Here is a 14224-nt window from a genome sequence, read left to right as displayed (position 1 = left end):
CTTTGCCGAGATGTTTGAGAGCTGTTGTTGCTGCAGCTGCGTCTGTAAAACAGAGCGAGGGAATGGTCCTGGGTCATGCGTTAACCCTAATGGTACCTCACTCTGTAGATGTTCTATTAAATAGAACTCAAATGCAACACCTTACTTCCGCACGATTGACAAGATACGAATTGATCTTGTTTGCTCCCCACATTCAAATCCAGAGGTGTTGTGTATTAAATCCGCCTGAACTTTTACCTGTCCCGCAAGATACTGTTGATAGTGACGAAATGTCACACGATTGCCTTTACACTACAGAACAAGAGACTAAAGGTAGAATCGATTTGAAAGATACGCCTTTGAATAACCCACAAGGAGAGCTATTGTCTGATGGCTCTTGTTTCAAACTTCCGAATGGTACATCCACGGCTGCTTATGCCGTCACTACCTTAAGCACGATTGTGGAAACCAAAAGAATCATGCATAATTCTGTGCAGGCCGCAGAAATTATAGCATTAACTCGAGCTTGTGAACTGTCTGAAGGGTTTACAGTAAATATATATACCGACAGCCAGTATGCCTTTGGGGTGGTTCACAACTTCGGTAGGCTTTGGAAAGAACAAGGGTTTTTGACCTCACATGGCACAAGAATACAGCACAGCACTTTAATAGTGCGATTACTTTCAGCGCTTGCACTCCCTGTTCAGTGAGCCATTGTAAAATGTACAGCACACCAGAAAGTTACAGATGATATAGGAAAAAGGAATGCTTTTGCTAATCAGATAGCCAAGCAAACTGCCACTGATTTTAGTTCAGCAATGTATGCTGTAAGGGAAACTGTAAATGTTTGCACTTTTGGTGAAAGTATTGATTCTGTAAAAGACATCCAAGCAGATGCTACTGTAGAAGAAACCAAGAAATGGGTCGAAGGTGCAGGGAGATTGGATGATGATGGGTGTTGGGTGGACAATGTTGAAGGAAAATGGTTACTCCCTGACGCCTATATTACGATGATGGTCGTTATGGCTCATGGTCCGACCCATGTCTGTGCTCGTAAATTGACTAAAATGTTACACAGTGTATGGGCTAATGATAAAATCTTCAAAATTGCAGAGCGCTTTGTCCAAGGGTGCATGGTTTGTTTGTAGCACAATGATGGAACAGGTACCTGGCCTCCCAGAGGAAGTTTTGCTCCACCTTCTGTTCTGTTTGAGGTCATTCACTTTGATTTTATTGAGATGGAACGTTGTAACAATCTTAAATACGTGTTGGTCGTCATTTGTGCATTTAGAAAGTGGGTTGAGGCCTTCCCTGTTGGAGATGCAACTGCCATAACCACGGCAAAGACTCTGTTGAAAGAGTTCTTTCCTAGGTTCGGGCTGCCAAGAGTCATCTGGTCGGATAATGGGCCACACTTTATCGCTGCTGTAATTATACAAATATGCGAAGGATTGCAGATTGATAAACGGTTCCATTCGGCCAGATATGCCCAAAGTGCCGGATTAGTGGAAAGACATAACGGCATTATAAAGAACAAGCTCGCTAAGACGTGTGCTGGCACAAAGTTAAAATGGCCGGACGCCTTACCGATCATGTTGCTTTCGATGAGAACAACCCCTCAAACTAAGACTGGGCTCTCTCCCTTCGAGGTGGTGATGGGGAGGCCTGCTAATATTTGGGGTATGCCAAAGAGTCGCTCATTGCGGGATGTAGAGAATGTGCTTCTTTCAGACTACTGTAACCAGTTGACTAAAAATCTATTTTCAATTTATCACCAGGTGCGAGAGGCATTACCTGTACGATACGAGGGTCCCGGTCACAGTCTACGACCAGGAGACTGGATCCTCACGAAAGTGTTTGAACTGTCGTTTGTGCCTTGCACCTCGGTTAAGGGGTCCCTACCAGGTCCTGCTAGTCACCCAGATGGCGGTGCGGGTAGCAGGACGGAAGCATTGGGTCCCCGCCACGCACACCAAACGGATCCCGCAGCCCGTGCCATATGATACAGAAGACACAGAATCCCTTTCCAAAGCTATAACCAACGTGCCTGAAATAGCAACAACCGACAAGAGAGTATCGGAGACCGTTCCTGAGTTCGCAGGGCCAGACAAAACGCCCACTTTGTCTCCACACTCTCCAACAGTGATACTTCCGGATCATCCATTTTCTGATCACATTTCCGTTCACTCGCCACCTCCAGTGGGAAGTGACGACACATTGCTTTCTGATCCTACAGCACCGGAAATTGTGAAATATAACCTACGTCCTAGAAGATAGACTCACGACACGGTTTGACTGTGCGATTGAAGAAATCATTTGAGGGCTTGCCTTTTGGCCCGACTATACGAAAGGATTCTGTTGGCTAAGGGCTGTGGGAAAGACATTAAGAAGATGCGCGACTGGAGTCGTCAGCAACCGAACAATTGGTGTTTTTCGATTGAAGACTACGATGCCTGCACCCGCTACCGCTCGTACCGAACTTTTAGATAAATATGTGACTAGCAGAGACAATGCGCAAGCATGTAAGGGGACCCCGAAAGCGTATTGTTGCCTTTTTGTAATAATAACTGGGTTTTTAGTAACTACTGGTTTTGGGTTGTGGTACCTGGAGGAAGCGTATCCGCTAGACGACTTTTTACCTGTTCCGTGCAATTGCATACCTTGTTGCCTAGAGATTCTTCACATAGACGGAACTATCAGAATAATACACTTTTGTTAATAATGAATGCCACTCATGCAATTTTCAATAGGACTAACTGTTGGATCTGCTCGCATTTACCACAACATGGGGATAAGAGGCTAGGTTGGTACATTCATCCTTTACCTTTGACAACTGCTTGTTATGCTTCTCTTAGAGAACTATTCTTTGGCCGTTGGAATGACAGCATCTCAGGGAACTTTGATGGTACGAATTTGAATAGTTTTGAAAAATGTGTTTTGATGCCCCTGGGATGCTCGCTTTTTGCAAATAGGAGTAAGCCAAACGTTGCTTCTGTTAAGCCCTCTGATAGATTGTCTCGTCCCTTTCAGTCTTTGATCTCTTTCAAAATGGCTCCTATAGGCAATAAGGATGCCACGCCTTCATCTTATTCTGTTAACCATAGCCCTGATCCAGTTTCTTTCTGCATACAGAGGAATGGAACACGGTCAATGGGCGATTTTAGAAGTTGCGCCAACGTTGCGAATTTGACTAGTGAGAACAGACCTCTGTATTTAGGTGAACCTGTCTATTTCATTTGCGTTAATGTGGCATTTCCATGGTTGCCTATGGATTGTCAAGGAACTTGCTATTTAGGGATTCTATTACCTGGGGTATTTATTGCCAGCACTGCAGAAATTTCGAAGACTCGTCCACGGCGAGATGTGAAGGGGGATACTCCAGCACAAACTCTAGGAGACATAATGAAATCCTTTGTGCCATTTTTTGGGCAAATTATGAATTCAGAAGATATCAGGGGACTAGCGGGAGTACTGGAGAGAACCATAAACCGGACCACTGACATACTCTATAATATGACGTTAGAACAGAAATCGATAAGATTAGTAGCACTCCAGAACCGGATGGCATTAGATGTCATTCTGGCCGAGCGTTGAGGAGTATGTAAATAAGTGGGGTCCGCTTGCTGCGTTTACGTACCAGACTCCTCTCCAACGATCTTTAGGGCAATCCAAAATCTGCATGTTCTTAGTTCCGAAGTGCATGTTCCTGAGGGAAACTGGGAACTTAGTGCATGGTTTTGGGACCTCCTTCGGTCATGGGGGTGGAAGTTACTTTTGGCCTTGCTGATTATCTTGGGTAGTTTACTGTTCCTTTGCTGTTGTGTACAGTGTCTTCCTGGTATATGTTCAGTATTAGGGGGATGTTGTGCGCAAGCAACAAGTGTATTAGGGCATAGAATATACGCCCCAGATAAGGTTTCCAAAGAGTATCTGTTGAAAGAAACTCTAGTGTCTGATCTAATGGCAATAGATATGTCTGATAATGATTTGGGGTGTATAGACGTTGAAATGTGGAGTTGGTCGTAAAGTGACTGGAAGTAGTTTAGCGCTTGGCATAGGCCAAAAGGAGGGTTTGTTGAAACTGATTTAATATTGTTTTATCCTCATTGTATATGTTGGCCTATGCCAAGTCGCTTTGCGAGCAAATCCGCATCACAAGGTCTTGACCTTAAGTTGATCAAGCCTCCATTTTAGGTTAAACCGCCATTTTGGTTTATCGTGCAAAGTCACCCTGTGGCCTAAAATGGCCGACCTGTGTTCTCTTGTTTTGATTTCAACCTCTTCGATCTCTGTAGGCGAGTTAATGTTCAATCTGCCTGCAGACTACATGTTAGGGTCATGTAGAACTTGTCCTTCGTTGACCCAGAGATCAGGGGATTGTTTTAACTGACAATGTTAACCTACAAGTATACAAGAGTGATAAAGCTATTTAAACATCACACGTGAAACATTTGTTTGACCTGCATTGAAACAAATGTGTAAAGAGTGTAAAGTCAAATCCAGAGAATAATAGTACTTGTTAGTAAATGTATTAAGAAGTAAACCACATGCATGAGATATGTAAATTGGGAATGAACCTGGCACGAACCCTAGCCCAGTACATGATTAACTTGTAAGAGGCTGGGCATCGTTACGAAAACCTGTATAAATACGCTGATGCCCAGCTAGCAATTCCTTTCACTGCTCACTTTGAACCTGCTGGTGTTCTCTGTGATGTACTGATGGCCAAATAGCTATTTGTGTACTTTGTTTTGTAAACTGTTCAGTGTTGTAATAAAGATTCTGGGAATCTTTACAAGCCTGTGTCGGTGTATTTCTCTTTGCATGGTGTAAAAGCCTTAATATTATATTTTATGATTCCACACCTGGTGCACTATAAACCCTATAGCATGTTTCAGGATCTTGGGGACATACATGCAGGGGGTCAAAAACAACATGTACATCATTTACACATTATCATATTAGCCCTGGAGCACTGGTGCAATGGGGGACCCACACACAGCTTCACACAGATTACTATCAGGTCAAACTGCTGATGTCACTTAACCACAACAGGGAGGCAGGTGTGCCAGATGGCACCCATAATGCAATTTGCGGGGTGGGACTTTTGGCAGGATAGGGCTACTAGGTGCCCCCCAGCATGTCACATCCTGGATAGGACTTAGAGCAGGGCAGGACTGCTGGGGGACACCCATAATGTCACTTCCGGGATTGGACTTCCGGTAGGGCGGAACCTCCAGGTCACACCCATGATGTCACTTCCAGGGATGGGACTTCTGGTAGGGTGGGACTTTCAGGTTAAAGGGGCATTCCCACCTGTCAGATTTAACATGAGGACAAAGGGATTATTCCCCTCTACTAACATTCCATAGCCTCAGGACATTCCAAACAGGATATCCAATGGACAGTTATTAGAACATTTTTTGTAACAACCCTAAAGATGCAGAAAAATCACTAGTAAGAAGTGAGTAGTGGCTGATCTTTAAGACTGGCGCATATATATATATATCTCAGGTTTGAATGATGAACTGCTATGGGGAAACTGATAAATGTCTAGTTTGGAAGTCGGGATCAGATTCTTTGATCTTCTGATAATTAGATCCCTGGAATATGAGCAGTAGCAATAATAAGAAGGGTCTTGTTTCAATGACATTAGATAGGAGTTCCCGAAATCGCCACGGTGCAAGCCACACGTTCCTGAACTAATGGTGCAGTTGTGCATATAGAAAAGCATCCTTGAGCTTCTGCTGTCATAGAATATTACCACTTATGCAGTTCAAGGTAGCATGTCCTGCACTGTTTAAAGATGCTGGACCTGCATGAACGTAATAAAGGACATACAAAAAGCATACTGTGTCTTACAGGACGATGGATGATACAGCACAGGAGTAATACAAAAGACACTCTTCAAGTGAATAATGGTCCAGAGGCCATTCCCAGTGAAACACTATTTTTTTTATTCAGTTTGATATGGTGCCCACATGGGCATCGGGCTGCAACCAGTTTTGTTTTTATCACAGGGTGCAGAGGTTTGGCTCAGTTTTGTAAGGGTTCACCTCAGATCTCTGCAATGTAAAATAGCCTACTTCTTAATAAGAAGTGAATGCACATTGTCATTAAACCAAGTTTATTTTCACAACGGCAGTTGGGAGAGAGGCTAGACAACTCCTTGTGGTTTGAACTACGCTGGGTCTCTCCTCAACCACCTAACAGATACACTGTATTTACATTTCCAGAACAGTTAACACACTCCCACATTTCCCTCATGTTCCCTTACAAGTCATTACCGAAAATACAAATGGGTTGGCCCTATACAAGGAAATCTAACCCCGCACAATCCCATTGGCTGCCTTTCACTGCAGCACCACTCTCTTGAACATACGATTTTCATGACATCGTGGATTGTAAGGAATTCAGCCATCCACACGAGAAGTGTGCGCTCACCTGGGCCTTTTTTGAAATTTTGTAATGAAATTAAATGATGAGAGATCAACCTCCGGATAATGTGTGCTGGCTAATCCGCATTCATTTTCCTATGCTTGCCACACAACAAACTCATAGTCATGTGTACTCTGGGTGGACACAGCCTACAGGCGCAGTCCACTTTAATGTTCAGCTGGAATGTGACAGCCACAGGTACATCAAAGCATCTCAAGAAGGGGGAAGGCAAAACCTTCCTCCTGCCATGGCCAGTCTCATTACCTGACAAAGGCTACATGGATCCGGACTATCGTTTGTCCTCCCTGCTGGTGGCAGGGAGGACATTTAATTGAAGCAGGCCTGCCAGAGGCCTGGTTGCAGAGCTGACAAAGGGAAAGGAAACCCAACACGTTTTTTTATATGCATCTGTGTCAACCTGAAGCCAGCTCACACTCCTTAGTTTCAAGGGCAGTGAACTATCATGTCTGTGACAACTATCATGTCTGTGACAACTGTTTACAGTAGGCAACCCCTGTAGGGGCACCCCCTTTCAGAGGGTAGACGTATGCGATTTGCTGGAGACAGAACATATGTTCTTGCCACAACTTCAAGGGTGGCCTGTGCTTTGATCAGAAACCACAGAGAGCTCAATTAACCAGAGAGACCCTTTGATCCACAACAGACAGGAAGATGGGTGGGACGTAGTAGTACTTGTTTTCACCCATTTAACTTTCCTGTTGCAAATCACTCTGGTTACGACCTTACGCATAACAGAAGATTGTTGGTGGGGACTCACGATTGGTTCATTAAGGTAGGCTTAGCCTGCATCAATCACTGGGTCCCATTTACCTTTAGAAGAGGGCTGAGCCCCTCTCTTCACAAGGAGTAACAAGAAGAACTAATTTGGACCCTGGCTGAAGGTACAGTATGCCTTACAGCTTCTGCCAGTAAAGGAAGGTCATAATTTCCAAAGGGGGAAGTGAGATCCCTCCCCTAAATGTCTCCCAGAGAACAGAGGGAGCTACTGAATCAAGAGGATCCTCCAGCAGCTCCAGAACTGGTACCCAGCCAGTACACAGCGTGCCCTGCTAGGCTCTGCAGCAAGCTTCCTAAGTCGGACGTACCTGAGAGTCTCTGAACCAAACCAAGGATAAGGCCATTGCCTGCAACACTCTCCTCAGCTCTGGCCCGTCCACCTTAAAGGATGCCATGAGCCCAGTGAAGAAGCTAGGAGGAGTGCATCGACAAGCATCAACCAGTGTCTGACCTTAAAAGACATTTTTGAGCCAGTAGAGCGCCTCACGCAGCAACCGACTGCACTGCTGACTGATGTCACGCCGCAGTCGCTAACCCCGTCCTAGAAGCCTTGATCAGTACTTAAGACCTGCCAACCAGCCCTGAGACAACAATTCCTAGCTGAGCCGCTGTGTAGGCCAGCCTGCAGCCACCTGTCCAGCCTCACTTGCCCAACTGTCTGCCGCATGATACCCGCAGCTGTCTCCCTTCTTGAACTCTGTTGCAGAAACTGCATAGCACCCTGAAACTGACACTACACTGTTGAGCACCAAGAACCTCTACAAGCAAAAGGTACATTGTGGTTCTGTCCCCCTGGTCCTTTTCCGAAGGCCCCTAGTGACATTTTTCAACCCATTGCTCCCTTTGTGCTGAAACCAAGTATCCTTGAACTATTGCGATTAATTACTTTACCGACTACCCTCCTATCAATGTCCAGTGAGCATTCCATTTCCTTCTTGAAACTGTCTGGCCTCTGCATTCCTTTACAGGGTGGGACGTATTTTGTAGTGTGCTAGAACTGTCTGTTGTGATAATAATAAAGTAGATATTTGTATACAACCTTGACTGGGCAGTCCCTTTTATCATTGGCTAATAATTGTATTTTCGCTGTGTTGCAACTCACCAATGATCAATGAACTTGTGGAGATAAGCCTGCCATTCTGTCCACATTACCAAAATTGGACAAGGAGGTTTATAATTTGCTTGTGTTTCCAATCAGTTTGGATCCCTTCTGGTGTACTAGAGGTGTGGGCTTATTGATGGTTTATAAACCGATATTCATGCTTGGACCACTGGTACCCCAGAAGTTGATTTGTCACATTGGTGACAAGCGGTTGGATCTAGTTGGAGCCTTGCGCACAGCTCAGTCACCCTATGATAAAAGTACTTTTGCAGGCAATGTTTAGACACTGTTAAGTATTTGTAATAATCATGGATCTTGACATGGAGACTGTAGGCATGACCTAGGATGTCCTGAGAGTCATATGTCAAGAGAGGGGACTTCCCCAGAGGACTAAGGTTAATAAAGCTGAGTTGTTGACCATTCTCCAAGCTTCGGTGAAGCGTGGGCATTTGGGGAGAAGACCTCAGGGGACGGGCTAGGCACTGTGTACCTGAACTGAAAAGACTTTCCGGAGGGGGAAGTGGAAGATGACTAGGAAGACAGCATGAGCAGTGTTTCTCGCCAACTATAGTGCCGGGGGGAAAGCATGGTTTCTCAACACTCTAGAGTGTCAGTGAGGTCAGGGGCTAGTGTGGCATCCCAGAGGTCCCAGGCCTCAACACAGTCTCCTAGTTGCCCAGTAATTATTTTGGCTGTTAACGAGGTAGCAACTAGAATGCTCCTGCTCGGGGAGAGGAGACTAGCGCTAGAGGAATAGAAACAGTGGGACAAGGTCACAATAGAGCTGCGCAAGTTGGCGCTTGAAGGGAAATCCCAAAACTTTAGTTCAACTGTAAACACTGAAAGCAAGTGCGCAGGCACCCCTAACACTGGGACACCTGTGTTCTCACCGCCCAAAGGTTGTTTCGTTTGTTAGGAGCTGGGCCAAAGGAAAGGGGATCCTGCTGGCAAGGGCTTACCCAAGCAATCCATAGTGAATCTTGGACTCATGGTGGAGGCCATCATTAGTGTGGGCCTCTTAGAGGAGGACTTCCCACTAGTTCTGGGAGTGGCCAAATGTGGATTGGTTACACTGAGCGGGAACGTACCAGGTCTCCAGAAGAGATCCCAGTTCCCAATAATACTCAACTCTATCCAGAACATGTGTATGTCAATGGACACAAAACTCCTGCGGTCCGAGACAACACGGCTAGCATCACTGCTGTCACTCCGCAGTGGGTACAGACAAGCCAGTATATTAATGGGCCTGATTGTAGCATCAGTGGGATTGAAGGATGAGTAAATGTCCCTTGGTGATAGTAGAGTTCAGCTGGTGAGGTGAAATGACCCAGCGCCATGTAGTGGAGAAAGACTCCATCCCTGCCCCATGTCTGTTGGATAATGATCTTCCTGATCCCGAGATAGTCACAGCAGCTACCAGATTGGGTGCCACAGAGATCGCCAGATTGAACACTCTCAGAGCCTTAGGACCTGGAGTGCTTCCAGAGGGCTTATTGGAAGTACCGGCATGACCGGTAGCCCCTAGTCCAGTTCCACAGACTACTGAGTCACCTACATCTGCAGGAGAGGGGCCAGTAGCGACTGAGGTCCCTCCTTTGGTAGCAGGGGACTCAGTAACTTCAGAGTTGCCTGGCGCAGTGAAGGAACCTGAGGAGGAGGACTAGGTGAGTGCAGATCGAAAGGGCCTGCACAAGCTGGATGAGGTTGCATCAGCTGGGGGCCCAGATCAGACTGACTTCTTCACAGCCCAAACAGAGTGTCCCACTCTGGCGGGTCTGCAGAAGCAGGCAGAGGAGTAGGCTAAGGACGAGGTCCCTGGACTGTTCAAAGTGTACTGGGAGGATGGACTCCTGTTCAGTGAGCCAAAAGACTCTGAGGGCGAGGGCAGCAGAAGGTTGGTGATTCCCAGTGCCACAGAAAGTTCCTTCTGGATTTAGCTGACCAGATTCCTTTAGCGGCTCACTTGGGAGTGACTAAGACATTGGACCGGTTGTCTGCGCACTTTTACTGGCTGCAGTTTGGCATAAAGGTTAAGGAATTTGTCCGGTCCTGCCCGACTTGTCGACCTTCTGGCAGGTCCGGTGGTGCAACAAAGGCCCCCTTAATTCTACTACCCGTGGTTGGACAGCCTTTCGAGAAAATAGGCATGGATCTTGTGGGTCCTTTGGATGCTCAACCCAGCTCCGGGAACAGGTACATCTTGATGGTGGTGGACCACGCCACAGGGTACCCTGAGGCTGTCCCTCGGAGGAGCATCAAAGCCCCTTTGGTTGCAACGGCTCTGATTGGAATATTCTCCCGTGTTGGATTCCCTAAGCAAGGTGTTTCTGACAGGGGATCAAACTTCATATCAGCAAATATGAAGGCTATGTGGGAAGAGTGTGGAGTCACCTACCGGTTCCCTACATCCTTCCATCCCCAAACACGCTTGTTGAGCGGTTCAATTAGACCCTGAAAGGCATGATATGTGGATTGGAAGAGCACCTGAGGAGAAAATGGGATATTCTCCAGCCATGCCTTCTGTTCGCCTACAGTGAGGTGCAACAGAACGGAGTACGGTTTAGCCCCTTTGAGCTTCTGTTTGGACACCCTGTAAGAGGTCCCACAGATACAAGCCCAACCCTCTTCTTTAGTTTACCCCTGCAAGACACACATTTCTAACATGGTATACAGTACTTTCTAGAGCAGCTTTCTACTTGGTCACAGACCTACAATGCTCAATCTGACACGCATGGTTTATGTATGGACACTTTTTTTTGTGTAGGTAGAGGGGGTCATTACGACCCAGGCGGTAATTACGCCAACTTTACCACCATGGTGTAAACTATGTTTACGCCATGGTGGATGGCGTATTTACCGCCCCATTCCAAGGTGAGTGGGGCGGTAAATCCCCATTTCCCATTTTCCCTTCCCCATTCCCATTTTTGCCCCATAGGGCATAATGGGAGTGGGGAAGGCGCTAATTACGCCACCGTAAATTACGGTGGCGTAATTAGCATCATGGCGGGTTAGCGCCATGGATTTTAACGGCTGCTAAAAGCAGCCGTTAAAATCGGAATCAGGCGTTAAGGGTTAAGACGGCGTTAACCCTTAACGCCTGAGTTGTAATGAGGCCCAGAGAGTTTAAAAAAGGTTTCCTTTAACTGGGCACTTACTCATTTCTCCATGCAATTCAACACTCTAGATATTTATTCTTGGCGTTTCTCTCACCTTTCCATCATGCACGACCATTTCATTTCATTTCCTGTGGCCTCTGTTCCCATTATAATCTTGTTAACCTTCTCATCGGCCGCTGTCATTTATGTTCCCAGTCACCCTGTTTCAAACTGAGCTATCACCCTTAGATTAAAAGTACCAGATGGTCGACGCTTGCCTGGCCACTGCTTACCCATTTTCGAGGCTGAAAATCCCTGGGCCCATGCTCGTCATTCTAAAATAGCCGTCCCCATGTGGCTTCAGCTGTCGCCTTGCCAACCGATACCCCTCCATCCGCCAGCCAGTTCCCAAACAGAATGTGTGCACGTTTATTTTCATGCCGTGTTGTAAAATCTACTGCGATGTATTAGCCATTCAAAAGACTTTCTTTCTATGAAACTGCTGTGATTTAAATTTAATTGTGATAAGTTGCACAATGTGTTCCCATATTGTATTCATACAATTTTATGTTGCTACATGTACGCAAATATAAAATGTATCGTATGACACAAACACAAAGTAACATTAAAAATTACCTTCAACAACCCTCTATTAACTATTCTAAATCCATGCAAACTGCAACTTTGTAACAATATTGCAGCATCCATTTTTAATGTTAATATGGTGCGCATTTTGCAAATGTGTCTCTCCTATTTGGAAAAAATCAATCTATCCCAACAGTTTTTTGGAGAAAAAAAACATGTGGGAGCATTTAACAGCCAGGACATGAGTCATCTGATCTAAGATACATGTCTTGGGGGCGAGAGGGGGAGATATGTACAAAACGGGAGTGTGCTGATTCGTTTGAATGCAGACTAGGCTGCTACAGAATGTATTGTTTCAGGTGGTACACGGCTGACATAGCACAGCCTCTGCTGAGGAGTTATTGAGATGGCCTTTCTGTTTTAAGACCGAGTCATCTAATGGAATATTAAGCAGCTATGTCACATTCGAACTTAAATGTAATGCATGACATAAGATACAAGTTTCTTTAATGAGGGTTTAGTTTGTATTTCAACTCTACATCGTATCCTGATGAATCCTCTGTAAGAAATAAAGGGGCGAAACATGATCATGATGAGCCAAAGGTTGTTAAACGATTAAAGGCTGCAATACTGGAATGTATTTAGAATAGTGTAGTTAGAGACGTGGATTTCTATTTAGTACTATAGGCAGTATTTGTTTTGTTGATAAAGGTTTTTTCACACTAGAGATTAAAGATACGTTAGTGCTGGTTACTAGTATTTAATGTACGTTCTAACGTCTTTTAATATATGAAACGAAAAAAATAGAATGTGAATGAAAGAGGTATTTAATATTGCAAAACATTGACATTCTGATTGTTTCAACATGTTGCATAATCCTTGCAACCTATGTAAGATAGGTATTTGGAGTTGTCTTGGCCAGCCTGTTTCAAGGGTGGTACCTGCCAATACCTGGTTAATTCCGTAACAAGGTGCAGTCTGTGCAGAGGCGGTGCATGCGTGTCTCTGCTGGATGCTATGTGTGCAAGCTGTGTATCATCAATGGATGGCTTGTAGTCTACGTGTGTACAGTTAGCAGATGGCTTGGGTTGATATTGATATTTTATTTGTATCACGCTCGTACACAAGTGTTTCAGAGCGCGACAAGGCAAGGGAGGGGAACAGGGTAGAACAAAAAACAACAATCTTACTAGGTCCAGTGACATTGAGAACGCGCAAGTCCTTGGGAGAGGGAAAGGGGAAAAGTGCATGGAAGGGGGGAGAAGTGGAAAGTGCTGAGCAAAGGAAAACAGATAAATAATAAATAAATACATAATAAAAAGCAACAGACGGTGGTAGTGCAGCAAGCAAGTGACACGTGCTGGGTTTAACGCAGGACAGTCTGGCAAGTGCAGACAGAAGGGGGACTGTATGGTTACAGGTACAGACCCTAGTGCAAGGGATTGTCAGGAAGCAGTGCGGGTGGGTGGCAGGGTGAGCATTACCTGGGCCCGGAAGTCAGAGGGTAGGCCAGGTGCACTGTGCCGGGTTCAATCCTGTTAATGGTGGGCTCAACTGGTGTACAGCCGGTGCACGGCTTGTTTTCAGCCAGAGCATTGCTTGGCCTTTTTTCTGTGTACAGACTGTGCATAGTTTAGGCTCATATTATAGGCTCATTCTGTACTCAATTTTGTGTACAGCTGGTGGATTGCTTGGCTTCCTCCTGTGCTCAACCTGCGTCCACTCTTTGCCTGGCTTGGTTCCACCCTTTTCTTAACCAGTATACAGAATGAGGATGGCTTGGGCTGAACCTGTGTACAGCCTGTGGGCGTCTTGGGCTCAACATGTGCACAGCCTGTTCATTGCATGCTCCCCTCCTGTCCTTAACCTGTGTACAGCTGGTGCATGGATTAGGCTAAACGTGTGTACAGTTGTTGCATGGCTTGAGCTCGCCCTGTTTACAGTATGCAGCAAGCATGTACAGCCAACACATAGCTTCGCCTGGGCCTGTGTATAGCCATTGTAACACGTGCGCCCAACCTGTGTGCAGCCATTGCCTGACTTGAGATCAACCTGATTGCACCGAGGCTGAGCCGAATACGTTGGATGGTTTGAAGCTGAGTTGGCCAGTTTGTAGCATAAGTTGTGTTCAGCCACTTCACGTCCCGGGCTCAGCATGCGTGCAGCCACACAATGATCTGTGTTAGACCGCGTACAGCCCCAGCACGGCCTTATACTTGTCCTGTGG

Source organism: Ambystoma mexicanum, chromosome 6q (assembly GCF_040938575.1).
Source record: "Ambystoma mexicanum isolate Mex_15411 chromosome 6q, UKY_AmexF1_1, whole genome shotgun sequence".
NCBI lineage: Eukaryota > Metazoa > Chordata > Amphibia > Caudata > Ambystomatidae > Ambystoma > Ambystoma mexicanum.
This window is presented reverse-complemented; position numbering follows the sequence as displayed.